At 41.6% G+C, this 27,720-nt stretch overlaps 1 protein-coding gene and 1 pseudogene across 1 annotated transcript in view; both read right to left on the bottom strand.

Moving 5' to 3' along the window:
- The window catches only part of kmr (kramer), a 1,412,209-nt gene that overhangs the window by 648,851 nt on the left and 735,638 nt on the right, over positions 1 to 27,720 (bottom strand). The gene's annotated exons all lie outside the window — the stretch shown is intronic.
- On the bottom strand, positions 450 to 568 carry LOC137499077 (5S ribosomal RNA; annotated as a pseudogene).

Here is a 27,720-nt window from a genome sequence, read left to right as displayed (position 1 = left end):
AACGAATAAAACACAATGTTGGACTTCGAGCAGCTGGGGAAGAAATATATTTTTAAACAGCGTTCACAGTCTTATTTATTCTTCTGCCACACGCGCTAAGTATCCTACTACCATAGCTACAGAAATACCAGGTATTATAGCTGTTGATCCTGAAATAAATTAATCATATTTATATATAAGGCAACACTTTACAATCAAGTATTTTTCAAACAGATCTGATTTAATTTACTTTGCAATGCCTGCAGATAAGGGATGTCGTGTGGTCATCACGACGAATCCTCTCGGCCGTTATTCTTGGCTTTCTAGACCTAATCACGTAGGCTAATTGGACCTCGAACCAGCCCTCAGATCAAGGTAAAATCCCTGACCTGGCCGGGAATTGAACCCAGGGCCTCCGAGTAAGAGGCAGGCACGTACCCCTAGACCATGTGGCCGGCAAAAGGGAATTGAGCCAACGGCACGTGGTGTTCCCCAGAGGTCATCCATCCAAGTACTGAACACGCCCAATGTTGCTTAACTGCGGTGATCGGACGAGAACCGGTGTATTCAACATGGACGAACCACCTTATTCAGCAGTCCCTTTCCTCTCCCATGTGCATGGGTTGTAACTTTCGCCTAGTATTCCCGCATTCGAATCCCATGCTGTTCCTTCCTCGCTTCAGTCCATGTTTTTCCAGTTTTTAGTTTTTGCTTTTCTCGGAAACCACGATGCTCTTGTAGTTTCTTTTTGAGCCGAATACGTTTCTGGATATCCTCCCGTGTTATCCCCAATTCTTGCAAGTCTTTCTCTACCTCGGTGAACCACGCCTCCTTAGTTTCTTTTGTTTGACAAAGTAATTAAAGATCCTATTGCTCAGCCTTGTAGGATTCATGTGGCTATAGAAAACAATTCTCCTGCTACGAACGGTGTATGTGATCCTTTATAGATGTGTGTAAAGTTCATGATTATGCCGTCTTCTAAATTCACCACTGTCTTTGATTGGCCCTAGGATTTTCCTTTGCGACCAGTATCTAGTATTCGGGAGATAGTAGGTTCGAACCCCACTGTCGGCAGCCCTGAAAATGGTTTCCCATTTTCACACCAGGCAAATGCTGGGGCTGTACCTTAATTAAGGCCACGGCCGCTTCCCTCCCGCTCCCAGCCCTTTCCTGTCCCTTCGTCGCCGTAAGACCTATCTGTGTCGGTGCGACGTAAAACAACTAGCAAAAAAAAAAAAAAAAAAAATTCCTTAAGATCTGCCTTTCTTGCATTTCTAATTTCTCGATCAGACCTTTCCTATTCAGAGTAAGGCATTCTGCAGCATATACCTTGACGTTAATGGATATAGATTTTTTCCTGTAGACATCTTTTGTTAGTTGATATGCCGTTTCCATTTTCCTCATCCGTGATGTAAAGGCTTCTTTCTTATAAGTACTCGAATCTAACCACTCTCCAATGAAATTGAATTGTAATAATAATAATAATAATAATAATAATAATAATAATAATAATAATAAGCAGATTATATAAATAAATACAAAAATAAATAATGTTATCATATTCATACACCTTTGCTGGCGAGATCTAGTGTTTACAGTGCACTATGTCTTCTGGTTTGGGCCAGAATAAATTTGTTACTTTCACTGGCCTGTTTCAGTTTCATCCTTGGCTTTAACAATATGAAAATGACTAAGGTATGAGCGATGCTAGTAATACCATTCCTTAAGCAGCCAGTCTCTGTTATGAACGATGTGAAAGTATCGCGCATAGGGTCGGTTGGTGCATGCATTACAGTGGGCTTGGCAGAATGATAAGAAATAGCAACTTGTGGCTCGGTGATGAAAGCAACGGGAAACTACCTCACTCCACATTTACGTAGAACGCCTCTTTAGTGATGCCTAGGCTATTTATGACAGCTGTTGGCGGAGCTGTGGAGGATCAGCTGTGGAGGATCAAACCAGCCTTCGGTCTGAATACCCAACATACACATGCACATGATACTCATATACATGTAGCTTTAATACACTTAATGCGAACGAAACTTTGAAGGAATTAATCTCCTTGCTATTAACTATGATATTTGTCAGATTATGGATAACAATCTCTCGGTTCTGTACATGCAGAGGAAGAAAGAAAATCCGCCGGAACTTTAAACTAGCGGGTGGATGCATGAGAGTTATCTGTGGGCCGGTGACTGTAGCGGATGTCGTTAGGATCTAAACACAAGATAGGGGAGCACTAGAAAGCGATTGAGGACGCCGAAGTAAATGGCCCGAAGAGGCGATGTTGTGTGCGCAGGAAGGAAATACATTCTTAACATCACCTCACAAATCTGTCACCTCTCAGCCTGTTAGCCACCCGACCGACTAACGTAGGGTCATTAGAGACAACACCACAACAAAGAGCGGTATTATCAAATAATATTGCAAGAATAATCATAATAAAATAATAATATAAATATGGCCTCAGCTACCATGTACAAGCAATTTAACCTGACGCCATCTGACTGCTTGCTCGTCAATTTGGACAAAGAATTAATGTGCAAATCACACCTAAAATGATAAGGGTATGCACGAGTACGAGACATCAGTTGCAAAGACTGCCCTTCAATTGAACGCGAGATCCTTTGTGTGTAAGTAGTAGTGTGTCAGTCTTTGAATCTCAAGTTCACAGGCTCAAATACGGCAGAAGTATTCTCGGTAAGTTAAAGACCGCCGGTGACGTCATTACAAAGGCAGCCACTGATCGCTGTTCCTCTGTCGTCTGGTACGGCCAAACGAAACGTCGAAATTAACACGCAGGCAGCCTAAATGGATATCAAGAAAGAAACAAAGTACTGGGAAGTTTTGGAATATGGTTGTGGAGAAGAATGAATAAAAGTGAAGTGGACAAATAAAGTGAGAAATTGTTTTTTTTTTTTTTTTTTTTTGCTATTTGCTTTACGTCGCACCGACCTAGATAGGTCTTATGGCGACGATGGGATAGGAAAGGGCTAGGAATGGGAAAGAATCGGCCGTGGCCTTAATTAAGGTACAGCCTCAGCATTTGCCTGGTGGGAAAATGGGAAACCACGGAAAACCATCTTCAGGGCTGTCGACAGTGGGGTTCGAACTCACTATCTCCCGGATGCGAGCTCACAGCTGCGCGCTCCTAACCGCACGGCAAAGTAAAACCATGAAGTGCTAAGAGAAGTAGGAGAGAAGGGACACTTGATGAAAACGATAAAGAAGAGGAAAATATCCCGGTTGGGTCACATACTACGCAGAAATTGTCTTCAACAGGGCGTGATGAAGGGAAAAATAGATGGAAGAAAAGGAAGAAGAATAAGAAGGTTTTGAATGTTAACAGATGTGAAACAAGGGGGAAGCTATGAACAACTGAAGAAAGATGATTAGGACTGAAAATCATGGAGGATGTTTTAGTGTCTCAAGACAGATTCACAGAAGAAGAAGGAGAAGGAGAAGCCTAAATGGCACCAAATCAAAATGTTTGTATAGCACAGCAGCGGCCATTTATTTAGATCATCATCATCATCAGTCCGCTCAATAGCTAAATAGCGTGCTGGCCTTTGGTCACGGGTTAGATTCCCGGCCAGGTCGAACATTTTAATCTTTCTTTATTTCTTTTTCTTTAATCCGTTTACCCTCCGGGGTTGGTTTTCCCTCGGCCTAAGGTCAGTGTCACGGAGCGTGTGACATTGGTTCGAGGGATACAACTGTGGAAGGAAGAATAGTACCTCGCCCAAGCGGCCACACCTACTATGCTGAACAGGGCCCTTGTGGGGGGATGGGAAGATCGGAAGGGATAGTCAAAGAAGCGGAAGGAAGCGCCGTTGCCTTAAGTTAGGTACCATCCCGGCATTTGCCTGGAGGAGAAGTAGGAAACCAAGGAAAACCACTTCGAGGATGCCGGAGGTGGGAATCTCAGTTGACCTCCCGAGGCTGGTTGTATTCCGTTCCAGCCCTCATACCACTTTTCAAATTTCGTGGCAGAGCTGGGAATCGAACCCTCGCCTTCGGGGATGGCAGCTACTCATACAAACTACTACACCACCGAGGTGGACAGATTTTAATCTACACTGGTTAATTCCGATGGCTCAGCGCTGCGTGTTTGGGCCGTCTTCATAATTAGAATTCATCATTGTTACGGTCCCATCCTCAGCGACGCGCAGGTTGCCTATGAGGTGTCAACTCGGAAAACCTGCACCAGGCCTCTCCGGAGTCCACATACCATTATTATTATTATTATTATTATTATTATTATTATTATTATTATTATTGTTGTTAAAGTATGAAGGCTTTGACGGCCGGAGTCAATATAATCAATATCTTCCGGGCCATTCTGTCGTGGTTCCGTGACAGGAATGGGAGGCGTAGACCACGGCAGAATAACCTACAAGATTTTGATTATATTATCAACATCATTATCGTCATCATCATCATCATCATCATCATCATCATCATCTGAAAGTGGAGAGTCGCCAACCTGAGGATTAATACTATAACATTGGCTGGACAGGTTGAGAGACGACAAGAGCGTCGCAAAACTAAACCCTGAGGATGCCATGGATCACCGTGAAAATGAAATGTCGTATGGCCTTTAGTGCCGGGATATCCCAGGACGGGTTCGGCTCGCCAAGTGCAGGTCTTTCTATTTGATACCCGTAGGCGACCTGCGCGTCGTGATGAGGATGAAGACAACACATACACCCAGCCCCCGTGTCATTGGAATTAACCAATTAAGATTAAAATCCCCGACCCGGCCGGGAATCGAACCCGGGACCATCTGAAGCGAAGGCCAGTACGCTGACCGTTCAGCCAACGAGTCGGACATGGATCACCGTAATTGGAATTAACGATGCAACAATGCAGACCCCACATGACAGAAAAATAACTGTGTATTTTATCACAGGAGAGAGGAACCTGAATTAGTTCGGACACTGCACCCTAAACATATTTCTATCTCTGTTTTATTTATCTGTTTTAACGAAATTTTGTAGAGAGGGCCTAGAAGAATGGCCCATAATGAACGTGATCAATGTACTCATTAATTTGTATCACGAATGGTTAGAACTCAAGTGCGACAAATACCACGCGGTCAATCTGAATATTAATACGGCACTGCAGTCAGTGATTGACACAGCTGCCTAATGAACTCCTCGCTCTTGTCACAGCTGTTTAGCTTATGCAAACTAGCTGCTGATGGGAAAAAACCACTCACCCACAGCAGCGCAGGCTGTACATCTAAAAAGTCACACTTCGTATCAAATCCCACGCGCTAGGTATGACTCGCTGAATATCAAGCTGACCAGTATCATTCTTATTACGTACTTTTAGCTTTCCACCACATTACTTGTGACGGTCTCCTATTTCATGATGATGATGATGATGATGATGATGATGATTTGATGATTGTTGTTGAAAGGAGCCTAACAGGTAGATCATCGGCTACAACGGTACGAGGTGCAGCAAAATGCAAATTAAAACTTAAAAATGTATCTACCGACTACAATCTAAAACGAAGGGTTATGATCGAGAAACAAAAACAATCAGTGGATCCAATTCACAATGTCTTAATTATTGCGATGATACGTATTATCCAAAGGGGCCCAACATCCAGGTCACCGGCCCCTCATAATCGTACTAATCACTGGTAAAGCAGAACCACAGCATTCCTCCTATAGTGGTACTTGTACCGGGCGGTACACCTCCACGCCGCTTATTTAAAATTTGCGCCAGTTGAAACTCCTCTGCTGGAGGAAGTCTGAACTTTATCTACGGTATTAATTTTCTACTTTCTCAGAAGATGTCACTACCTGGAAATTTTGGAGTTTTTGAACTGTGTTATTTTCGACGTAGTTTTGTTTTGCTTGTAGTAAGAAGTGTGAACTTTCTCTTCTAGAGGACACTACTGAAGATCAACAATAGTGCACCCTAGTGCGGAGTGAAAGAACTGTTTTCTTTGGAGAAAATTTAATTTCAAAAGTTTGTTCTTTGCTAAATTTCTTTCAGTCATTGTTTAAGTTGGCAATATTAACCCTTTCTTTCCCCTTGTTTTGAATTTAGCCAATCCCGAATTTCTTAAATTAATTTTCCACCAATGATGTGTTTCTTCTTCATCTTGTGTAGGGGTTTCTTTAACCACCAATAAAAGATTGTGGGCGGGTGTTTTCCTTCCTAAAACGCCTCGAACTTTCCGCGAGAGTATATAAATTGCTGATTTTAGGGTCTCTGCGCCACTTCTGTTCCATCTTTTCGTGTGTAAAGTACATAGCAGGGGGCGGGAAGCGCCTCTTTCTTCGGCGGCAGTCAACAACCAGGTAATGGCCGATTAATTTCTTTTCTTGCTTGCTCAGCAGTTTAACTCTCGGGGCGGGTCCGAAGTTTTTCCATTATGTAACCTTCCTTAAAATGTAAAGAAACTTGTATCTATTCTATCTTTTAAACTACATATTGGGATAGAGAGTGCTTAACCCTCTCGAGCTCCCACTCATATTGGTTTGAGGTGAACTTATTTTCTCAACCTATTCTTCCTTAACATTATGTAAATTTGTTTCTTTCTAAAGTCACCTCTTTAGTATGGGATTAGCCCTTGCAATTGTGGCCTAGAGCCAGATTAGGTTTTAAAAGCAAATGTATTAGGAGTGCAGTTCGCCTCCTCTCAACTTGGTATTTTAGAGGTCATGTAATTATCCTTTTATCGCTTAATAGACCTCAGTAGATTGGGTATTTTACCCCTGTGCTTACGTCCTTAGAGGACAGCTTGAAAGTAGAGTTAGGTGTGGCCTTGTGATAGGCTTAAGACTTTGAGAGCGGATCGCTCTTTTGCAATTTGTTTCTGCGTGCCTCTAAGAGGTATTACTGTGTAATTCGGAGCAAGTGCTCCTGGGCATGAATGGGGTTTTCTGCCCCTCTGTTAAAACTTATTTTGAAGTAAGGATGGGCTGATTGCCCAAGCATTGTGAAGTCGGGGCGCGAAGCCCAAATCCAGTAAATTGTGTAACTACATTTTGTTGACTTGCTACTCTCTACCTGCCATGCTTGTTATTTCCTTATTTTGAAAAGAAAATATAACCTTGTTAATTTTACATGAACTCTAATTTCGTAGCTTGAGACCCGTTCACACCCGCACCTTCTTTCACCTCTAACTATCGCAAAAACTCGGTAACAGTACTAATCACAGGTGACGTAGACTCATGGTGTTTCTCGCAGGGTGGTACTAATCACATGAAATGTAGATGCATTGCATGTCGCATACGACGACACCACTCGCAGGTAACACAAACCCATGGTGTTCCTCACATAATGGTACTAATTACGGGCGCCAACCAAACCGGTGGTGTTTCTCACATAGTGGCACTAATCACAGGCAACGTAGATCCCTGGTGTTTGTCATAAGGTGGTACTACTCATAGGTGACGTAGACCCATTCTGAACACAGTGGAAGCGACCGGTGGAAAGCACATGATACTTATCATAAGCAACACCCATGCCCGTACTGTTTTTCGCATAATGGTACTGCTCCTATGTAACGTAGACCCATGGTGTTCCGCACGTAATGGTACTAATCGCAAGTATTCTCATGGTTCTAATGTCATCACCCCTTGGTCGCCCCTTTTAGTCGCCTCTTACGACAGGTAGGGATTGCCGTGGGTGTAGTCTTCGTCTGCGTCTCCCCAAAACAGGGGTTTCATTATTATAATTGCCATTTAAGACTATCTCTCCGGTTTATTGCTTGCGAAGGCTTGTTGCAGCTGGAGCACCAGTACAAAACAAGCCGAACACCCCATAGCGATACAACCTCGATAGCCCCTGGCCTACTAAAGCGACCGCAGCTCAACCGCAAGACATGGGAAAAAAATCACTCCACCGTTATACTTGGATTTATAGTCCGGGACCACTATCTCACTGTCAGATACTCTCAATTGTTTTCACGTGGACTAAGTGGACCTCAAACCAGTCCTCATTTCCACATATGAAACTCTTACCTATCCGGGAATCGAACGCAGTGCCTTCCTGTAATAGGTATGCTCGCAGCCTTTAAAATGAGCGTCCGGCCAAAACACTTCATAGGAGATATTAATAAATTCTAAATACCATTTACATGGCGGTAAGTTTACCAACATGTGGCTGACGTATTTGATCACCTTCAAATACCACTGGACTGAGTCGGGATCGAACCCGCCAACTTTGGCTCAAAAAGCAGCTGGCCGTAGAGATAACCACTCTATCTTAGCGACAAAGTTACGAAAAGTGGAAACTTTTATCTTCCACCACTCGAAAGATTTTCATGGCCTGCTCGGAGATGTCTTCTATTTTCCTTCGCAATAGTTTGAAATCCTTTCAAGTGTATCTTGAAATATAGTATGATGATATTTTCAGTGTACTAAAGTCGAAACAAGTGTGCAATTTCCATTTGTTAAATAAATAAATAAATAAATAAATAAATAAATAAATAAATAAATAAATAAATAAATAAATAAATAAATAAATAAATAAATAAATAAATAAATAAATAAATAAATAAATAAATAAATAAACAAACAAACAAACAAACAAACAAACAAACAAACAAACAAACAAACAAACAAACAAACAACAAACAAATAAATAAATAAATAAATAAATAAACAAACAAACAAACAAACAAACAAACAAACAAACAAACAAACAAACAACAAACAAATAAATAAATAAATAAATAAATAAATAAATAAATAAATAAATAAATAAATAAACAATGTGAAAAAATGTGATTAGTGGCGTACGCAACGGAGAGGTTACCAGGTTTGAGCAATACGCAAGTACTTATATTCTTTAAATCACTATAACTGATTTATTGTCGAACAGTATCCTCCTTATTCAATACCTGATGGTTAATGTGAATTTTAAAAAAAACAAAGCCAAGCACGTAAACACATCTTTCAACTGGGCAAAGAAGGCATAATACCACCGAGACATATGCAATTATGGTAGTCCAATTAAGGCGACACTTCGGAGATAAAAATATATTTTTACCTAATGCATGAATTTTCACTAAACTTTGTGGGAATGTCACCTACATAAAAGTAGAGATATCACGAACTTTTTTCATATACAATTAATAGTTTTTCCAAAATATTTTTGTTGGCATTTTTAATTCCAATTTTTCATGAAATTAATTAACATGTTAATGTAAATTCGGAATTAGGTAGATAATACTTCTTTTAAAACCACTACGTATAGACGTTTCTGTACATAATTTATATAAGGAGATATATCGTATTAAAGTTTGTGTAATTTTTACGTTCTAAAACTTTGGACTAAAAAATCCCCACTACTTGAAAAAATTCTGCAATCAAAAATTCCATACGCAGGTTTCTTAATATAGCTGTGATACACAACATACCATACTTTGTTACATTTGGCAGAATATTATGGGAGAAAAGTGGGATTTAAATGTAAAATTACAATTGGCAAAGAAAGCATTATTAGTGATAAATTGTTTGAATTCAGCGAAATAACTTCGTGTCAAGAAAAAATAAACTCTATCCTTTCAATTTCAGTCATTAAAAAAATTTCAACAAAGTAACAAAAATACCAATTTTCATCTCCGGAGTGTCGCTTTAACAGACTTTTAACTAATGTAACATGAAGACTGTATCACGAAAAGTGGATATCAGCGCACACTGAAGATTTTAACACGACGTTATAAGAGCAAGCACGTTTTCTTAACAAGAACATTTTAACATTCATAACATCATTCTTACTTCAATTTAAACGTTTTTAACTACAATATGTAATGTCAATTTTAGCATTCTACTGAAGATGATCCAGTTGGGATCGAGACATGTATAGACGTGATATGTGAAATTTAAGTTCTTAAAATTCACGTTAACCATAAGGTATTAAATAAGGAGAATACTGTTCAACAATAAATCATTGTTATAGTGATTTATATTAGTTTAGCTGTCAATACGGGGATATGAAATTTTTATTTTGTGGGTAAACTAGTACGTTGTAGATTACTGATACCCTGCCTCACGCCAACGTGAGTTGGGAGCTTATGAAGATGAAATTACTGATGGTGAATGAAATTGGGTAAGGAGGTGAAGAGGAACAGCCTCGGAATTTTCCTGGAAGTGAAAATGGGAAACCACAGAAAACCATTCTCAGGACAGCCGACAGCAGGGTTTGATACCACTCGTCTCCCGAATTCAGAGCCTGGCTCCATTAGCCGTGGCGCGTTAACACGCGTGGTCACACCGCTTTGATCTCAACTGGTATATTAAACACAATAATAGACTAAAGTGGAAATCTTCACAGAGCGTGAATATATCATGTTGTCTTCATCATCCTGAATGAGTTTCATACCTTCATTAATTCAAACGCTTAAAAAGTATATTCATTGGTGTGTTTCAGACGTCCGACTCCTTAGCTCAATGGTCAGAGTTGAGGCCTTTGATTCAGAGCGTCCCGGGTTCGATTCCCGGCCGGATAGGGTATTTGAACCCCGTGTGATTAACTTTTCTGGCTCGCGAGCTGGGTTTTCGTGTTTTGTCCCTTCACCCCTCTTCATATTCAGACAACACACCACACTATCAACCACCATAGGAAGACGCAATAGTGATTACATCCCTGGATGTAGGGTTGGCGTCATGAAGGGCATCAGGCTGTAAGGAGAGGGCGAAATCTATATGTGCTACACAGTTCGCAACCGCGACCCGACGGGTGTGGAAACGCGATAGAAGAAGAAGAAGAAGAAGAAGAAGAAGAAGAAGAAGAAGAAGAAGAAGTGCTTGATAGACCACGTAGTAGTAATGGTAGTAGTAAAGAAGTAAGTTACGATAAAGTACATTTATCGAGCGAGTTGTCTACGCGATTTGAAGTCACTTAGCTGCGAGCTTGCATTCGGGAGATGGCGGGATTAAACCCCACCGTCGACAGCTCAAGTTTGTTTTCCGTGGTTTTCCACTTTCACACCAGGCGCATGCTGGACTGCACCTTAATCAATGCGACAGTCACCTCCTTCCCAGTCCTAGCCCTGTTCTATTCCATTACACACGGGTCTGTGTTGGTACGACGAAAAAGAAATGGTCAAAAAGTGGATTTCAATAGCCAATCTTAACAATAAACCCCTCCTCTGAAGAAATTCGGCGTACGCCATTGATTATGATACTCCATAAGTCGGAAACATGGACCGCACACGAAGTGCTTTGACTACTGTAACACTCTAAGAAATGAAATGGCGTATGGATATTAGTGCCGGGAACGTCCGAGGACATGTTCGGCTCGCCAGGTGCAGGTCTTTTGATTTGACTCACTTGGGCGACCTGCGCGTCATGATGAGAATGAAATGATTATTAAGACGGCACAGACACCCAGCCCTCGTGCCGGCGAAATTAACCAATGATAGTTACAATTCCTGACTCTGCCGAGAATCGAATGCGGTACCCCTGTGACCAAAGGTCAGCACGCTAACCATATAGCCATGGAGCCAGATACTGTATGAATCTGAACTGGAACAGCTCCAGCTCGTAAATCAAGGCGAGGTATAGGCCACTCGCAGAACATATTCGAATTACAGGTTGCGTTGCGTGGAGTGATGGTGGGCTTGGTGACAGACCTAACCAACATTTATGGGACGTGATGTACATTTCAATCTGGGACAAAAAAGTTCTTCATAAAATGCTGGAGGAAAGTTGATGTGAGAAGTAAGGAGTTGTAAAAGTAAACCTGAGAAAAAATTCGAAGATCTTGTCGTAAAAACGAAAGCGAAACACACCCTTTTAATAAAAGCTGGTGTCGGACGCACGCTCTGCACGAAATAATTAACAAACAAAGCGCGTTGTGAGGAAGAGAGCACAAAGCATTTTGAGGACACTCTTATCGTCCACTTCAACTCTTTAACGAATAAAGACCAGAAAGAAACATTTGTGTAGTGTTTGGTGATCAGTGACATAGACAAATGGAAACATCACCATTAGCACCACCAGTATGGCTCTTGAAGCTCGTACAGTGACAGGCATATATTTCCCTTCAAAGTGGTTGCAATTCGATTCCCTTACTTAGCCCACTCCAAATTTTCCTTCCATTCTATCAAACAAAACAAACGAAGAAATTGAACCGAGCGAGTAGCTGCGCAGTATGGGTCACGTAGCTATCGATTAGCATTCGGGAAACAGTGTGTTTAGCCGGCCCCGTGATGTGGGGGGTAGCTTGTCCGCCCTTTACGCGGAGTCCCTCGTTTCGATTCCTGGCAAGGTCAGGGATTTTTACCTGGATCTGAGGGATGGTTCGAGGTCGCTCAGCCTATGTGATTACAATTGAGGAGCTGTCTGACGGTGAGATAGCGGCCCCGATCTAGAAAGCCAAGAATAACGACCGAGAGGATTCGTCGTGTTGACCACACGACACCTCGTAATCTGCATGCCTTCGGGCAGGCCAAGATCCTTAAGGGCTGTAGTGCTATGGGGGGTGGGTGGATTCAAACCCCATTGTCGGCAGCCCTGAAGATGGTTTTCCGTGGTTTCCCGCTTTCACACTAGGCAGATGCTGGGGCTGTTCACTAATTATTGCCCCGGTCGCTTCTTTCGCACTCTTCGCCCCTTCTCTTTCTCATCGTAACACCTTTCTATATCAGAGCGACGTAAAGCAAATTGAACTAAAAAAAACACCACCAGCTGCAAGAAAAACAGCAGACATAGAATACGTTCTATGTAAAGAAAGGTGGTAAATAAAAACAGTATTTTACTATCCAATATTACTCACTACTTTTTAGAACCATCTTTCACCTGTCTGAAATACCAATTACGAAGGGATTAAACTCGAACTTTACCGAGCTCGACAGGTGCAGTCGCTTAAGTGCGGCCAGTATCCAGTAATCGGGAGATAGTGGGTTCGAGCCCCACTGTCGGCAGTCCTGAAGATGGTTTTCCGGCTTCCTACTCCTAGCCCTTTCCTATCCCATCGTTGCCGTAAGACCTATCTATGTCGGTGCGACGTAAAAGCAATTGTATAAAAAAGTACACTGGGTGGGGGGGAGGGCTACCACATTCGTCCCTGATTCGTCCGATGGCCTTGCTCGCACATACGATGGAACAAGGGAGATCTTAATGGGAGCTCGGAATGCCAGTACATAGTGAGCCATCTAGTGACGAACGAGAGCACCACTTACTGTAGACCATCGGTAAAACATTCTTAAATTCAAAATGTCATTAATACAGAAGTCTTGCTCGTGAACAGTCGGGATTTTATTCTGAAGAGGCGGAGCAAAGTTCTCTGCGAGACGTAACCTTGTTTTCTAAAACGGCAATAGCCCAAAATCTTATCATCATATCTAAAATTGCGGGCAGTGAAAGCATAAATGTAAACAAGAAGAAAACGGTGATTATTTGCCCTAAATAATTAAACGAGACATGTAATAATATAGTCCGCCTGTGTGGTGTAGTGGTTAGCCTGATTAGCTGCTACCCCGGAGGCCCGGGTTCGATTCCCGGCTCTGCCACGATATTTGAAAAGTGGCATGAGGGCTGGAACGGGGTCCAGTCAGCCTCGGCAGGTCACCTGAGTAAAGGGGGGTTCGATTCCGACCTCAGCCATCCTCGAAGTGGTTTTCCGTGATGTTCCACTTCTCCTCCAGGCAAATACCGGGATGGTACCTAACTTAACGTCATGGCCGCTTCCTTCCCTCTTCCTTGTCTATCCTTCAAATCTCCCCCCCCCCCCAAGGTCCCTGTTCAGCATAGCAGATGAGGCCGCCTGGGCGAGGTACTTGCCTCCTCCTCCCGAGTTGTATCCCCAACCGAAAGTCTCACGCTCCCTTTGTCGTTAAGGCGGTAGAGGTGGGATCCCTCGCTGAGTCGGAGGGAAAAACCAACCCTGGAGTGTAAGCAGATTAAGAAAGAAAGAAATAATATAAGCTTATTTTTGACGCTCGTAAGTAACGTTTAACACCGTTGTATGGAAGTACGACAATGGAAGTGTACACGCGTACGCTATAATGCTGTTGATAACAGGTATAGCTTTCCGTGTGTAATTTCGGACCTCGTGGAGTAGGTCCTCAGAGAAGATAAAAGCGAGCTTATATTTTTACGTGATCACTGCTAGGGACAGCAAGTTTTACGACGAATTAGAACCATGTGGACCGGATTTTTCGTTTCAAAATTCCCCCGTGAATTGGCCGTGAACAATGGCTGGCTTAGTGAGAAGCAAGTGGCTACTCCACTAGGCTATCACTCCCTGCTTCATTCCATCGTCGACCCATTTTTTACATCCTTTCTCCATGATTTCCAAATTAATACATAATAAATAACACAATTTGCGAATGATTCTCCCTTACATTTCAAAGTTTGGTAACCAGTTATCTATAATAATAATCATAATTTCGTGCGGCTATTTCTAGCCGAGTGCAGCCCTCGTAAGACAGACCCTCCGATGAGAGTGGGAGGCATCTACCATGTGTAGGTAACTGTATGGTATTATGGTGAAGGATGGTGTTATGTGTGGTGTGCTAGTTGCAGGGATGCTGGGGACAGCACAAACACCCAGCCTCCGGGCCAATGGAATTAACAAATTAAGGTTAAAATCCCCGGCCGGAAATCGAACCCTGGACCCTCTGAACCGAAGTCCAGTACGTTAACCATTGAGCCAACGAGTCGGACAAGTAAACTCGTGTCCTCATCCTGAGGTGGTGCAGCTCTTTCAGGCACACCCCCAATGGAGGCGAGTTGCATGTACCATTCTAATCAAATACCAGCCCTTCTGCCATTCCTAAATTTATGGCAGTAGCGGGAATCGAACCCGGCTAATCGTTACGCTACGGAGGCGGACACCTGTTATTTATGAATCATTGTAAGATTTTTTCTTTACAATTCCCTTCTCGTCGCACCGACACAGGTGGGTCATATGACTACGGAGGAATACGTAAGGGCTTAATTAAGATACAGCCCAAGCATTTAACTGGTGTGAAAATGGGAGACGACGGTAAAACACCTTAAGAGCTGCCGACAGTAGGATTCGAACTCGCTATCTCACGAATTCAAGCTGATAGCTACGTGACGCAAACCGCGCAGCAATTTGTTCGATCAATCTAAGTTTAAACTGTCTCCAGGCTAAATATACGGGCCAAACAAAAGTTTCCGTTCGACGGCCCTACAGTCGTGAATCGGGATGCCAATCAGGCAAAATCACTGTGAGAATTGAGGCACTCATCCTACCGTGTCCTGCTTCGAGAAGTAGTCCGTAACCGCCTGATGCACATACTCGTCCAACAGGAAGCGACGACCCTTCATCTTACACAAGGCAACCTTTAAGTTAAGAGATTGATGCTAGTTGCTTTACGTCGCACCGACATAGATAGGTCTTACGGCGACGATGGGACGGGGAAGGGCTAGGAGTGGGAAGGAAGCGGCCGTGGCCTTAATTAAGGTACAGCCCCAGCATTTGCCTGGTGTGAAAATGGGAAACCACGGAAAACCATTTTCAGGGCTGCCGACAGTGGGGTTCGAACCTACTATCTCCCGAATACTGGATACTGGCCGCACTTAAGCGACTGCAGCTATCGAGCTCGGTGGGAGATTGATGATGATGATGATGATGATGATGCTTGTTGTTTTAAGGGGCCTAACATCGAAGGTCATCGGCCCCAAGTTAAGAGATTAGAGCGTCACTGCTCAATAAAATTTACACTTTTAGGCCTCTCGAGGCACAACCTACATTTATAGTTCAAACAGACATCACTGTCTTCAACACTCAACAGTTTAACCACTTAACAGAAAAGTGTTTACAGGAGTATAGAAATACTCATTCTACCGGGCCTTTATGGGAAGCAACGGGTTCAATTACTGGCCCCAAACTCAAAAATTAATGGAGGCGTACACTTGCACTCCTTAAAATCAAAGATTAAAACCCTTCTTGGGCTTGTGGCCCGACGATGCAAAGCCTAATCCCAAACTACTGAGGTGACTAGATGGACAAGTTAAATTACAATTTACAATAGTGAAAACAGTTACAAAATCGTAGCCACCTCAAGATTAATTGAAGAGGAACTCGAGAGGTTAACGCACTCTCTATCCCCGGTTTAGACTTACTTGAACTTTTACACGAGAAGGAAGAAAAGTTTACATTTTAGAAAACTGATTGTTAAATAGTTAAAGATTGTAACCTTCCCCTCGTGTCAGCTTGCGGAGATAACTACTGAAATAGAAAAATGGTGGCCATTATCTTAGCGGATGTTCTGCCTGCCGATGGATGAGGTCGCCCGCCTCCTCTCTAAAAACACACACTCAATAACACGACGATCAATAAGACAAGTTAGCTCGTAAAGACGTCAGCTTTTATACCCGAGAGGAAGGTTTGAGAGCGCTCTGGACTACGACCAGACACAACCTCTCATTTTTACTGGACGATCGAAAAGTTACAGGAAGCATGTGATTGGCTGAAAATTAAATGCACAAACATTTTGACTGGCCAGAAACCAAAGCTGGCGGGATAAGATAGAAGTGTTGCAAACCTTGAAGTATCAAAAACAAAGAAGATCAATTCAGTTCAGAAAACATATAAACACAAAATTTCTTTAAATTTCTAGTGGTTCCAATTTGCACCACAGTGCATGACATCAGTTTTTTAATGGAGACATCCACAGGGAAAAGTCCCAACTTCTTGAGATCGTTGTTGCAATTTTGTGTCTTAGATAGTGTTCTTCAAGGCGCTTCATTCAAATGCACGGGGTTGAGGAGTACCTCCCGGTTCAATAATAATAATGTACTGTCTCCGGAGTGTTTCGAATTGATGTCCATTGGCGACGCAATCTAATGTTTTACAGGATAGTACGAGAGTTTACTGTACACCATTGTCAGAAGAATAATCATATTTAAAGAGAACAATCAGCTCCTGGAATCGAACCACAGAACCTCTGAGTTCTGCGCTTATGATACAAATCAGAACGTTCAGATATGCAGAACATTTCCGTGATTTAAAGTTATTTTTCACTTTCCCCCGGTGCTTCATCATCCTGAATGCACAGTCATTTATTTTTTATTCAGACCACCGTATTCTTTTGAAGTTCCACTAAAAGCAAATAGAAGAGCTGCTCGTATGTACACCAGTGGAGAGGTAGTCTTGTTAACTGCAGCTTTTGCAATCCTTGGTAATTAATTATAGGTTACTGAGGCTTTCATAGAGAGGAGGAAAAAACACTGCCACTTTGCAAGACTTGGCCCAGTTCCAGGCGAGGGCTACGGCTCTGAGAATATCCTTATCATTATGCGTAGAGATAGTGCACTAAGCGGGCCGAGAACATGATATCGATCACCGGCATTCAAGTCAGCCCACAGACCTATTAAACTGAAATATATCAGCCGTTTATGGGAGGACAGCTTGAGGCCTGGTATGGGATATTCTGCGATTCCACCTGTAACGATATAATGTAGGCCAGCATGAGGTTGTGAGATTATCTATACACTGTTAGAAAACTGGCATGTGGAAGAGTCTACGGTAGAGATAAGTGGCGTTAATAATAATAATAATAATAATAATAATAATAATAATAATAATAATAATAATAATAATAATAATAATAATAATAGTAATGCACTCTCACATTAACTCTTCAACTGCGTCCTTGAAAAATGATACAAGAATGGCGCAAACAGAAATTGGTTTTCAAAATTCATCAACCAATCACTTTAGGCAGAGAAAAACTAGCGGTAGATTGCTTAGCATTTGCGAATGACCCAGCAATACTAACTCGAGACATTTCAACAGCCCAAAATTAGGTTGAACTCCTGAAAAGAACTGCGGAAAAATTCGGCCTTCAGATATATTTTTCAAAGGCAGACTATATGACCTGCAACAAGCAAGCACCAAACTTTGTAGACTTTTTTTTTTGCTAGGGGCTTTGTACGATGGGATAGGAAAGGCCTAGGAGTTGGAAGGAAGCGTCAGTGGCCTTAATTAAGGTACAGCCCCAGCATTTGCCTGGTGTGAAAATGGGAAACCACGGAAAACCATCTTCAGGGCTGCCGATAGTGGGATTCGAACCTACTATCTCCCGGATGCAAGCTCACAGCCGCGCGCCTCAGCACGCACGGCCAACTCGCCCGGTTAGAGACAAAATATGACAAAATTAAACGAGTATCACAATTTAAGTATCTTGGTGAAAGATTTCAGGAAAATGGACTCGAAACAAAAGCCAATGAAATTAAATGCCAAAAGACGGAAACAGCCTATCGACTAACCCAAAATATCTTTAACAAGAAATGTATCTCCACGTTCACAAAACTAAGACCAGCATGCCTTTATGGGTCAGAGACGCTAATCTTGAACAGGAAAGCAGACACTGAAAACATTGAGAAAAAGGGACGCAACATCATAAGAAACATTCTAGGAACAAGACTCACCGACGGAAAATACTAACTTAGAGGCGGACAGGAAATCAAGCAATACACAAATATTCAGAGTGACATTAGAAAACGCAGGCTAAGATTCCATGGACATATTAAAAGAAAACATCCAGACAGACTTACGAACAGTCACATTCTATGAAAACAGGAGTGAAGCTGAAACAGACTCAGTGAAATGGATTGGTGAAAATAAAACCGATTTGAAACAGGCAGGAATTATACCAGCAGATGTGCAAAACAGGGTAATCTTCGGATCCAAAATTCACAAATGGCAAGTTGACCAAGAGGAAAGCCAAAGAAAATAATAATAATAATAATAATAATAATAATAATAATAATAATAATAATAATAATAATAATAATCTTAAACGTGCACAAGCTATCACCAACTGGGAAGAAAGAATAGAGGTGTTTTAAATAAGCTGTCAAGCATTTACAAATGATTTCTCCATACTCTCAGAAAACCTGAAAAATTGAGCAATACAAGTCAGTCTCTTGAAAGAGGTAGCCAAAAGAACAGGTTTAAGAATTCATCATCATCATCATCATCATCTGTTTACCCTCCAGTTTCGGTTTTTCCCTCGGACTCAGCGAGGGATCCCACCTCTACCGCCTCAAGGCCAGTGTCCTGGAGCTTCAGACTCTTGGTCGTCGGATACAAATGGGGAGAATGACCAGTACCTCGCCCAGGCGGCCTCACCTGCTAAGCTGAACAGGGGCCTTGTGGAAGGATGGGAAGATCGGATGGGATAGGCAAGGAAGAGGGAAGGAAGCGGCCGTGGCCTTAAGTTAGGTACCATCCCGGCATTCGCCTGGAGGAGAAGTGGGAAACCACGGAAAACCACTTCCAGGATGGCTGAGGTGGGAATCGAACTCACCTCTACTCAGTTGACCTCCCGAGGCTGAGTGGACCCCGTTCCAGCCCTCGTACCACTTTTCAAACTTCGTGGCAGAGCCGGAAATCGAACCCGGGCCTCCGGGGGTGGCAGCTAATCACGCTAACCACTACACCACAGAGGCGGACCTGTTTAAGAATTTCTGTAGAAAAAATAAATTTATGACAAATACAAAAAAAGCTCGAGAATTTCTAATAACAGAAATTGGTCGAATAAGGAAAATAAAATAATTCAAATATTTGGGAGAAACAATTCCAGAAAACGGATTAGAAACATCTATTGTAGATGAAATGATACACAAGGTGGAAAGAGCATACGGTATAAGAAGAAATATCTACAACAAAAAGCGTTTATCAAAAAGCCTGTACGCAAGCGAATGTCTGGTACTGAATTACAAGCTAAATAAAATAGACGAATTGGAAAGAAGAATTATACGGAAATTAACCGGTCCGCTAAAAACTAACAACTCTGGAAATCAAGAAGTAATTATGAAATATATCTCGGAACACAGAAAAAATAACAGAAAAAATACTGAAGAGGCAATTGATACTTTTTGGACATTTGTACAGAATGGATGACAATAGGTTAACTAAATAGATCTCCAAATATCTTTGCAACAAGAAGTCAACAACGGCCTGGATTCATGAAGTCATGAAAGGTGTGGAAAGAAACAATATAGGAGAATAAGAAGAAAAGGACAGAGAGAGGTTTTAGAAAGAAAGTGATAAAAATGGAAGAATTCCCAGGTTGGAATGGAAAGAAAACAGGCTCAAAATGATCCGAAGAGAGGAAAAGGATACACAGTGAGGAGATAAATGATTATTGGAGGAAGAAGAAAGAACATAAGATGAAGCATTGAAATTGGCATGTGTTCCCTACAAGAACCTAACGGAGAAGGAAATAATAATAATAATAATAATAATAATAATAATAATAATAATAATAATAATAATAATAATAATAATAATAATGATGATGATGATGAGGAGGAGGATCAAGTGAACTGGCTGTGCGGCTCAAGTGCTGTACTTGACATGATTTTCAAACCGAATCACAAAACACTTCCTGCTACGTCACAGTAAGATGTCACTCGAGATTGGCCAGGCTGCGGATATCCTTCCCGCAATAAATGATAGCCTCGAGGGATCTTACTGGCAGCCGCGGAAATCCACAAGACGAGTTTATTTGTGTTTGAGAACATAAACTATGACCCCGTGTGAAATGGTGGAGACTACAGGTGACATGAGGTGGGAGGAGACGTGGAATGGAGGAAGAGAAGAAGTTCACCGACAAGAATGGAAAAGTTCTTCCTACCGGGCGAGTTGGCCGTGCGCGCAGAGGCGTGCGGCTGTGAGCTTGCATCCGGGAGATAGTAGGTTCGAATCCCACTATCGGCCCTGAAGATGGTTTTCCGTGGTTTCCCATTTTCACACCAGGCAAATGCTGGGGCTGTACCTTAATTAAGGCCACGGCCGCTTCCTTCCAACTCCTAGGCCCTTCCTATCCCAACGTCGCCATAAGACCTATCCGTGTCGGTGCGACGTAAAGCCCCTAGCAAAAAAAAAAGTTCTTCCTGAAACAAGGGTAGGAGAGAATACAGTCATGTGCTTTGCTTTTAATCCTTTTTTTTTTTTTTTTTACATTTTCAGATTTCTATAAATTGGCAAAGCCAACTTGAACTCCTGAAAGAACAAGCAGCGAAGATTGGGTTGAAAGTTTCATTTGAAAAACAAAATTTATAACAGACATCAAAACTCCAAATGAATTCCAACCACATCTCTCGAGAGAATGAATTTTAAAATTCAGGCAAATGGATTACTGAAAATTGTAATGAAAATAAATGTGTTGAATTGCGACTTCAGAAAAATGGAGACTGCATTTCAGTTTTAAAATATTTACCAAAAAGTTCCTCCTGGAACTGAAAAATCCGACATTATACTATAGTAATCAAACCAGAAGCTCTATACGCATCAGAAACTCTCAATCCCCAGCACGAAGCACTAAAAGGACAATTATAAGTGAAATAATGTAAAATACTAGGACCGAGAGTAAACGATGGAGTAAATTTTCCGAAATCAAATGCGGAAATATGTAAAAGAATCACCAAAATTACAGACACAATGCGCATGTGAAGAACAAAATTCATGGGGCACTTAGAAAGAATGGACTCAAACAGACTGACCCACAAAATTTACACATTCTTAAAGAATAAAACTACTAGATCAAATAGGTACAAACAGAAAGAGAAAGACGTGAAGGAATTAGAATCACCAAATCTACTGGACCGAGATGAAATTAGAAAAATCACACTCACACGGAGTTTTGAGGATGATGAGAGAAAGACAAACCGACATGTATGGTCGCTGCAATGAAAACACACCCATTCACTACGTATGAAGGAATACTGGGTTAAAAGGAAAATCTAACAAATGTTGATTACACGTGCTCCTAAGTGACCTATTCGCGACTAATAATAATAATAATAATAATAATAATAATAATAATAATAATAATAATAATAATAATAATAAGACAACAATTGATCCAGTTAGCTTTATTTTACTTTGAATGTTGGAATGACGAACTGAATGCTGTAGCACACATGTTAAATACTAAACAGCGATGATTACTCTGGCAGTGGACTGTAGTTTGGTTATGCAACCCATCCATGCATTTATTCAGCGAATCCAATGCTCTATCCTCGGTTGGTGGTTTTCGTGACTGGGAGAGAAGTGTCCATTCATTCATTCATTCATTAATGTAGCCATATGTGTAGTGTCTGTGAATATGGAGGAGAACTCTGTACAGACTTATGATAAATAAATAAATAAATAAATAAATAAATAAATAAATAAATAAATAAATAGTTTGGTTATGCACGTGATTAGACCATAGGGCTGAGTCATTCACCAATATTACACGTAATAAAACTTTTATTTCAATTATTCATGATTAACAAAATGCACAAAAACTATTTACACCTTAAAGATAAAATGAAATGCCTGGATGGCTATCGATTGATTAAGTTTGAGGCAATGTGGCCGCGAATGCGTGTCTAGACGACATGTTGTCGCTGATCAAGTCTGTCCTGTAGTTGCCGGAAAACAGATGCATTCTGGTCACTCAAACGAAACGCGGACAAGGGCGCACTCTGTATAAATTTTCTAAGACGACGAAACAGTGAATATTCCTGTTTATTCTATAACAAATAGATTATTTAGCTTGTCAAAACTAATTTTAATTAATATTGATAAATTACTTGAGAAAGGAACATATGTTAACATATGTTAACAGGAGGGCACAACAAGTCCCGGGCGCCAGATCGCTATGACGCCTACAATTCTTTCTTTCGCACCTTATTTTTCGAGCTGAGTACAATGTCCCCCTTTATATGTTTAATTCTCGATTTGGTGCCGCGGAAATTTGCAAAGTGCATGTAATAACACAAAACCCCTTGGCACTGCGCGCGATTTCTGATTTGATATTAATGTTATTCATCATCATCATCATCTGTTTACCCTCCAGGTTCGGTTTTTCCCTCGGACTTAGCGAGGGATCCCACCTCCACCGCCTCAAGGGCAGTGTCCTGGAGCTTCGGACTCTTGGTCGGGGGATACAACTGGGGAGTATGACCAGTACCTCGCCCAGGCGGCCTCACCTGCTATGCTGAACAGGGGCCTTGTGGAGGGATGGGAAGACTGGAAGGGTTAGGCAAGGAAGAGGGAAGGAAGCGGCCGTGGCCTTAAGTTAGGTACCATCCCGGCATTCGCCTGGAGGAGAAGTGGGAAATCACGGAAAACCACTTCCAGGATGGCTGAGGTGGGAATCGAACCCACCTCTACTCAGTTGACCTCCCGGGGCTGAGTGGACCCCGTTCCAGCCCTCGTACCACTTTTCAAATTTCGTGGCAGAGCCGGGAATCGAACCCGGGCCTCCGGGGGTGGCAGCTAATCACGCTAACCACTACACCACAGAGGCGGACTATTAATGTTATTACAGATTTAAATAATAATCAACGCCGCATTATATAAGCAATAGAAGAATTATAAGTACGAACGTTTGGGTGTCGAGTAAACTACTCGTAAAGAAATAAAATAAAAATGGCGTATGGCTTTTAGGGCCAGGATGTATCCAAGGACTTCGGCTCGTCAGGTGCAGGTCTTTTGATTCGACCCCCGTGGGCGACCTGCGCGTCGCGGTGAAGATGAAATGATGATGAAGGCGAGACATACACCCAGTACCCCGCGCCAGGGGAATTAACCAATTATGGTTAAAATTCCCGACCCTGCCGGGAAAAGAACCCGGGACCCCTGTGACCAAAGGCCAGCACGCTAACCATTTAGCCGCGGAGCCGGATACTCGTAAAGAAAGTATTACCGACATAGAAATAACTCAAATATTCCTCTCATGTAAACGACACGAATGATGCTGCTTTACTATCAAAACAGAATATTGTTTGCTTTTAAATGAATTATTTCAACAGAGCTGTTATTGTAAAGTGAAATAGTACGTACTCTCATGGAATATATTTCCATATGTTGCCAGGATACGAAGCTCCTAGGCATGTGCATGGGCACAAAAGGCACAATAAGGATGTTTTGTGAAGTATGGGTTGTTCCTTGCATTATATTTGTTTTTGCACAGGTGGATAATATTGAAATTCTAAGGTATTAATCCTTTAGTCCGCCTCTGTGGTGTAGTGGTTAGCGTGATTAGCTGCCACCCCCGGAGGCCCGGGTTCGATTCCCGGCTCTGCCACGAAATTTGAAAAGTGGTATGAGGGCTGGAACGGGGTCCGCTCAGCCTCGGGAGGTCAACTGAGTAGAGGTGGGTTCGATTCCCACCTCAGCCATCCTGGAAGTGGTTTTCCGTGGTTTCCCACTTCTCCTCCAGGCGAATGCCGGGATGGTACCTAACATAAGGCCACGGCCGCTTCCTTCCCTCTTCCTTGCCTATCCCTTCTAATCTTCCCATCCCTGCACAAGGCCCCTGTTCAGCATAGCAGGTGAGGCCGCCTGGGCGAGGTACTGGTCATTCTCCCCAGTTGTATCCCTGAGCAAGAGTCTGAAGCTCCAGGACACTGCCCTTGAGGCTGTAGAGGTGGGATCCCTCGCTGTGTCCGAGGGAAAAGCCGACCCTGGAGGGTAAACAGATGATGATGATGATGATGATGATGATGATTAATCCTTTAACATAACAGACTAATACATACAAAAGAATTGGGCAATTTGGCGTTGTTGACAATATTCACATTGCTATTTACATTTTACAACAGTATATAAGTATCCAAAATTTGGCTAGTTTCATAAATTTCTATACATAGTGGCATGTCTTACTTACTTACTTACTTACTTACTTACTTACTTACTTACTTCAGTTTCCTGCTGTATTTACATTTTGTGGTAATCTGTTATAGTGCATACGACTATAAACTCACAATACCTAGGGCCTATTGCAATTACTACCATGTTTAATTTTTCAATATGTCAACGATGCGAGTACTAGAAAAATGTCCGACTCGTTGGCTGAACGGTCAGCGTACTGGCCTTCGGTTCAGCGGGCCCCGGGTGCGATTCCCGGCCGGGTCGGGGATTTTAACCTTAATTGGTTAATTCCAATGGCACGTGGGTTGGGTGTATGTGTTGTCTTCATCATCATTTCATCCTCATCACGATGAGCAGGTCGCCTACGGGTGTCAAATAGAAAGACCTGCACCTGGCGAGCCGAACCCGTCCTGGGATATCCCGACACTAAAAGCCATACGACATTTCGTTCCACTAGAAAAATTACCTGACTCCTAAGTTTGAGTGCTGCCTGCTAGATTCAATAACATTTGTCATGGCCTGGTTAACAATACCACACTTGAAAAAAAAAGGTAAAATCTGATGATGTCCTTTCTGGAACGAAACATGTCATTTGAATTAAGTTGTCTCCTGTCAGGCAGTTTATAAATTTATTTATTCAAAGTTAGTTTCAGCAGACTGAAGAACTAAACAGTTATTAATTAACAGAGTCGAAACCGAAAAGAGACGGTTTCAGATATTATAAAATATTCCCGGTTAGTATCGACTGAAGAACCTCCGTGGCTCAGACGGCAGCGCGTCGGCCTCTCACCGCTGGATACCGTGGTTGAAATCCCGGTCATTCCGTGTGAGATTTGTGCTGGACAAAGCGGAGGCGGGACAGGTTTTTCTCCGGGTACTCCCGTTTTCCCTGTCATCTTTCATTCCAGCAACACTCTCCATTCTCATTTCAGAGCATCTATCAGTCATTAATAAATCACTTTGGGACTGGCGACCCCATCGTACTAGCAGCCTATATATGCTTCATTCATTACATCCCTGACCCGGACAATGACTGGAAAACAGGTTGTAGGTTTTCATTTTCAGTATCGATAGAATGAGTTTGAAGGGATGTTCACAAATGTTTAATTACCGAGCAGGGGCATTTAAACCGCGAGTGCAAATACAATATTATTTCATACAATGAATGTTACTGAAGTCATTGTCCGATTCGTTGGCTGAATGGTGAGAGTACTGGCCTTCGGTGCAGAGGGTCCCGGGTTCGATTCCCGGCCGGATCGGGGATTTTAACCTTAAGTGGTTAATTTCAATGGCTCGGGGGCTGGGTATGTGTGGCGTATTCAACATTAGAAATCATCCTAGGTAGGGCCCTCATCTTCACAGACATGCCGGTCGCTTACTAGGCTGTCCACTAGAAAAAGACCTGCACCATGCCTCACCGGAGGCCATACGCCATTATTATTATTATTATTATTATTATTATTATTATTATTATTATTATTATTATTATTATTATTATACTGAAGTCATTTAAAAAATTCCGACAGATTATGAAATCCTGTAGGATCTAAAGGCTTCCACTAATCGTAACTTGCCTTCTGAAATCAAGTTTGCGAGTTCTGTCGTAGTTAAGTCCTATAGTATTTTCAGGTGATCAAATATGCCAGCCAGCCTCGTATCAGCAGTTTTACTGTACATAACAGAACTCTTGTGAGCCAAAACTTCGGTATCTCTGCAAACAGTAAATATAAAACAATAAGAACATTATTAGATTATTAATCGTAACCTGGGTACTGTGTGGTTAGACTGGTTCGTCCTCACTCCTTCGCTCCCGGAAATTATCCTAATAATCATTTCTGGAGTAGGCTTAATGGATTACAGAGAAAATTCGCTCTCAAGAATGGAACTTTCGTTTCAAAGTTTTTGGACTAGAAATCGATCCAAATTTCTTCCAAGTGAATCAATACGTTTCAGATAGAGAGCCTTAACATATTACTATTCAGAAATCGGTCAAAAAGCTGCCCAACACGTAGGTGATAATCCTTTCTTCCTTTACATACAGTATTTTCTGTATTTGACGCTAAAAACGTTGATTTCATTTAAAAGAACAGAATACAGTGAATAGACTCCTACTTTTACAAGGAGAGGAAACTGATGTCATTTCGTTTTCTCTTAGCAGTTGAGAATGCAGAGGTGGATTATTCTCTTAAAATTTGGCAAACCAACTTGCTATCTGATGCAACCAGAAGTCAGAAGTTTTATTTTTTAACGTAAGATATTTTGGAGTAAGAGCTAGACAAAAACTTTTGACCCGTGTTAGGCTCACAACAAAGTTGCTAATATTCCCGTACGCAAGGCGTGAAAAGAAACCAGTTTTAATTAAAGAAGAACTGGCCCTGTCAAAGATATCCATCTTTAATTTAACGCTTCAATGGAAGATTAAGGTGTGCTTTCACTCCTGTCTTTCATAATAATATGAAGGATATACAAGTCTTGAGAAAATTTATTTTGTATCAATCTGGACTTTAAAAAAAATTGTAGCAAAATAAAATGCGTCCACTCAAAAAATTCTTTTGAAAAATAAATTCAGTTAAAATGTATTCTTCACTTCAAGAAATAATATTTGTTAGTAAAAACATGGTTTGTTTGATCAAATTACTGCCCACAGTCTGAGGATAGAGCAAGAAAATGTTCAGATCTTTGCTTTGAGAGATAATTCATGATAAGTATTTTCTGCAAGCCCGTAGGAAAAATAAAATAAAGAAATAATCAAAATATAACCATAAAAATAAAGCAAAGAATTATTCTTCCACTACGGGTGGTACGAATTTCATGCACTTTTTTTTCTTTTGCAAAACTCAAGGGAAATATATACACGTCGTCTTGTGCAAATGAGAGAGTAATATTTCTACTCTGATAGGAGATACATTCTGTTTTTGTTTTGTTCACGTATTTACTTCGTTTGGATACTAGCGATATCTCTATATTTGATTCCCTGTTCAAATGTAAGTGAATACACCTTGCTCATAAATTATTTTTGTTGTACTGACGGAGATTTTCAAAGGAATTTTGAAATCTCTGATAAGAATTTTCAGGTCGGGCTGACTGTGCCAAGTGATCTACAAAATACACCCTTTACGTCGTCATTAAGGTAAACCC

Source organism: Anabrus simplex, chromosome 3, assembly GCF_040414725.1.
Source record: "Anabrus simplex isolate iqAnaSimp1 chromosome 3, ASM4041472v1, whole genome shotgun sequence".
Taxonomy (NCBI): domain Eukaryota; kingdom Metazoa; phylum Arthropoda; class Insecta; order Orthoptera; family Tettigoniidae; genus Anabrus; species Anabrus simplex.
The sequence above is the reverse complement of the archived record's forward strand: the minus strand, read 5'-3'. Positions and strand labels throughout refer to the sequence as shown.